Raw genomic sequence first — 4726 nt, forward strand, 5'->3', positions numbered from 1 at the left:
GCACCAGTCTCAGCCACCTGACGCCTCGAGGAACGCTCTTCTCCCGCACGTAAGGGGGCGGGTCCGGGCGGGGAGCTCTGCCGGAGCCGCCGCTCGCCGGGAGCGCTCCCCGCGCCCGGAAGCCCACTTCCTCCGCGCCCACCCCAGGAAGTCTCCGCGCTGCGACCGGCCGCGCTGCAATCTTCCTCAGCCGGGCGGGGACGCCGCACCTGGGCCTGGCGGGCTGCAAGCTGCCGCCCGACGCGCCAGGTCAGTGTCTCTGCCCACGGCCACGCCCCACGGCCACGCGTGCGGCCACCACCCAGGCATGGCCCCCCAGAGCCTCACCCTGCTCCTATCGCCCCCACGACCTCCCGGCATCCTGGCCCTTCCTTCTGGTATTCGCTCGCGCCCTGGGCCCCCTTTCCCAGCTCCCACCACCCCTGTGACAACCCCTCCCAGGGCCCTTTTGGAAGGCCTCGCACTCAACACGCACACGGGCGACTCTGCACCTGGACTCAGCGCTATGCAGGTGAGCGCCCGGCCCGAGACGTGAGCAGGCAGTGGGCCCATACGCGGCGTGGCTGCGAGGCGGGAGCGCGGCCTCGGGCGCCTGAGCCTCCGCACCTGTGGCTCGTTGCTCTGAACGTGCCCCACCTTCCACCTTCAGCTGCGCCAGCGGGCGCTCAGGTGATACAGGACTTAGTGTGTGACGCTGGCGCAGTGAGCTCCCTGGATCTGGCGGATAATGGTGAGGCCTTCCCGAAACCCACCCTCCCACTGCCCACCCAGTTCCCACCCCATCCCCACCCCCTCAGCCTCCCTGATGCTTGACCCGAGCCACCCTTAGCTTCGGCTCAGACATGGTGACGGCTGGTGCGGCCATCGGGAGGAGTCGGTCCTCACGACATGTGGCACTTGGAAGGAACTTCAACGTCCGGTGCAGAGCCCCTCATCCCACTCGCTCCGGACCTCCCAGACAGCACCCCATCACCCTGCCCAGGTCCTTCCAAACCGTGGCCCCTACCTCACAGGAGACCCTGGACGACGTCCTGCACCGGATTGTCCAGTCTCATGCAGGATGACGACTGTGTGAGTTCTTGGGACCATGCGGAACCTCAGCAATGGACCGACCCCTGTGACTCCTGCTCCTCAGACCCTGCAACCTGCCCCTCCTTGCTGACCGCTGATTCCAAACCCAAATGGTTTTTGTTTTGTTTTGTTTTTTAAAAACTCCAGCCCTTGCAGTCTCTGTCCGTGGCTGAGTCGGGAAGCTGGCCTCCAGCGCTCCTGCTCCGGCCCTGCACAAATCCTAACCTGGACGGCGCTGGATATCAGCGGTAACGCCATGGGAGACACCGGCGCCAAAATGCTGGCTAAAGCACTCGTGTCAACACAAGGCCCGTGGGCGGGTCAGAGGAGGAGGGCGGCGGGGGCTTCCTGGGCTAAGGGGCGGGGCTGAATGTGGAGGGGCAAATGCTGGGGACTGGGACGCGAGATGAATGGACAAGGCCAGCGGGTTGGGTGGAGCCTTGTGGAGCTCCACCTGACTGAAGCCAGGCCTGGCCCAGGTCTGTGGTCTGGACCGAATCCACACATCTGCTCTGGGCCTGTTGGACGTGGGCAGAGGCCCTGAGCAGAACCGCAGCCTAAGGGCCATGCCTGCCACTGAACGACGCGGCTCAGGCACATCGCAGCCGCCCGGAACTGACCGCACGTGCAGTGCATCAGGCTGGGTTCCTCTCCTCCTCCCTCCCCCGCGCCGTGGCCCCGCTCCTCCTACCGCTTCTCAATATCCCTTATGCCCAGATCCAAGCCTGCTTTTGAGGAATAACCGGCGGACTCATGCCTCTTCTGACCGCACCTCCCGTCCACAGCCACCTGGTCTGGTCTCAGACCTCCGGAGCAGGTTAGTGTCCCTCCTCAACCTTGAGTAGGTACAGAAGATAGGGGGTGGGAAGAGCTGTGGTGCCTGGAATCCTCCATGAGTTTGAGATCTGACTCTTCTTGGGGCTAGGGTGTGCCTGAATTATGCTCTCCAGGACAAGTCCTCTCTTGGTAGTCTCCCAAATAACACCCCTGGATGCATTTTAAGGTTATTTAAATAGACTCACCTGTTCGAGATGGGAGGTATTTAAAAATCCTCCCTAATTCTCCCCTCACCCCCAGCTGATTGTAGCCCCATCTGTGACTTCCCTTTCTGAGGCTCTCTTCACTCCACGACTCTGCCTCGGCCAATCCCAACCCTTTTTCTGGCTTCGATCTCCTCCACTACCTTGGTTTTGTGAGATGTTCCCACCTATCCATTCCTAAATCCCATTTCTTTTCAGGTTTTAAAGCCAAGGCATCTTGACCCAGTAGACATCCTGTGGGGGGCTTCCACATTCTCTATACACCTTCAAGTGACCTCATCACTTCCCCACAAACTCCCTCTCTCTACCCTGAACCCATTCTCATTAGTGCTCACACCTGCACCAAGTGTTGTGGACAGAGGTTTGGTCCAGGTCTCTTCTCTGGCCACATTATGTAGCCCCCACAGAGCTCCTCTTGGTCCCATCTCCCGCTAACTCTCAAACACACTGCTCACTTCCACCCCAAATATCTCTTGCTTCCCTGCCTCTTGTCTGTGGCTCCTCAGTCCCATTTTGAGTCACCTCAGTCTGTCTTCTATGTGGCTAGTGAGCAGACTGGAGTTTCTAAACATAGAAAAGACTGGACACTAGGAAGTATATATAAAGTTCCTAAATGATCCGAAAGGGGACACTGCTTGCCCCCTCGAAGAGAAGGGTTCCTGAGTGGCTGGCCTGATAGTACTGGCTTCAGAACCTCACTCACCATGTTGGAGACCCTGGGAAGGAAGCAGTCAGAGTCCTGGAGGCTGGAGGGAGCTAGGGATGCAGCACCGATGCCTCTTGATGCGCTTCTCCCCCCCAGGAAGTGAATGAACTGTGTCAGTCAGTGCAGGAGCATGTGGAGCTACTGGGCTGTGGGGCTGGCCTCAGGGTGAAGCTGCTGTGCACCAGGCGGAGGATGCCTGCTGGCAAAATGCCAACTTCTCTCTCAGTGTGAGCACCTCTTTTCACCACTGCTGCAAGGACCCTTCCCCTTAATCAGGTGTCAACTTGCAACTCCTCCCTTTCCTTGGCCTCCAGATTCTCCCAATTCTCTATGAGGCAGGGAGCTCCCCAAGTCATCAGTGGCAGCATGCAGAAGCCAGAGGGCCTCCTAAGACAGGTGGGCTGAGGTCTGCCGCAAGGGATATTCAGGTAGGATGGTACCAGAATCCTTGCCCCAGCCCATACCCATATATAGGCTTGATCCCTATCTCATAGGTTCACTGTGATATCCCTTGTGTCGGGAGTGTTCTGTGGGGGTTGGAGCCCTCAGGCCACATCTCTCCATGCTCTGATCTTGCCCAGGACTCACCAGGACACTGGACACAACAAGGGCTCTCTTGCCCACAGATGCTACAGGGACCCAGGTGGAGGGAGTGAGCAGAGGGTCCTGGTGGGCTCAAGGGCCTCCCAGAGCTGCTCCCTAGAGCACCCTGAGCAAGATGCCTCTACTAGGCTCAGGTACACTGGATGCGCCTGGCTGGACTGGACAGACTGGGCAGAGATAGCTGCATTAACCCTGCTCTCTCTCTGTCTCAGGAGAATGCGGCTGTCAGTCACAGGACCTTGGCAGAGAGCATTGTGGCTCAGGGCTCTAGAGGGGCTGAATGCAGCCTCGGATCGGCTGGTGAGGGAGAATTGTGCACATGTGACAGACAGCGTAGCGCACACGCACACACAAACAGTGACCTGGCCATTACCTTGCAGGGTTCTATAATGTCTTTTGGGGATCATTGGCCCAGGGTATTTCAGGGTCCCTTTAGGACTGAATGGGACTATGGCTGAGGCCCAGTGCCCCTCTCGGGTGCCTGGTGTTGCAGGTGGAGAGTCTGGCTCAGGCAGGCAACAGTGGCAATGCCTCTTGCCATACTCACACAATTGGATGGAGGTGAGCCCAGCCCCTTGATCCTGGGGAATTGAAGGTCTTTTCTTCCTGAGGAGGTGAAGGAAGAGGAGGAGGACAAAGAGGAGAAGGTACATGGTCCTGCGAACTCTAGATCTTCCCATCTTGTTATGAAGTGTAGAAGGTGGGCACAGATTCCTTGTGTCCCAGGCTGAGTTTCTGCCCTCCCCACTAGGGATGACAGTCCTCCACAGAAATGGCCTGGAATCCAGCCAAAGTCTTTACCTGGTTCCCCTCCACTACAGTAAGCTCAGGGTCTGGGGGAGACCACCACCCAGGCATGGCCCCCAGAGCCTCACCCTGCTCCTATCGCCCCCACGACCTCCCGGCATCCTGGCCCTTCCTTCTTGGTATTCGTTCGCGCCCTGGGGCCCCCTTTCCCAGCTCCCACCACCCCCTGTGACAACCCCTCCCAGGGCCCTTTTGGAAGGCCTCGCACTCAACACGCACACGGGCGACCTGCACCTGGACCTCAGCGCTTGCGAGGTGAGCGCCCGGCCCGAGACGTGAGCAGGCAGTGGGCCCATACGCGGCGTGGGGCTGCGAGGCGGGAGCGCGGGCCCTCGGGCGCCTGAGCCTCCGCACCTGTGGCTCGTTGCTCTGAACGTGCCCCACCTTCCACCTTCAGCTGCGCTCAGCGGGCGCTCAGGTGATACAGGACTTAGTGTGTGACGCTGGCGCAGTGAGCTCCCTGGATCTGGCGGATAATGGTGAGGCCTTCCCGAAACCC

General features: G+C 59.7%; 1 protein-coding gene across 1 annotated transcript in view; it reads left to right on the plus strand.

Moving 5' to 3' along the window:
* CARMIL2 (capping protein regulator and myosin 1 linker 2) overlaps positions 1-4726 on the plus strand; it is a 17249-nt gene that overhangs the window by 3199 nt on the left and 9324 nt on the right. The window lies entirely within an intron of this gene.

This window comes from Ursus maritimus, unplaced genomic scaffold (assembly GCF_017311325.1).
Source record: "Ursus maritimus isolate PB19 unplaced genomic scaffold, ASM1731132v1 scaffold_19, whole genome shotgun sequence".
NCBI lineage: Eukaryota > Metazoa > Chordata > Mammalia > Carnivora > Ursidae > Ursus > Ursus maritimus.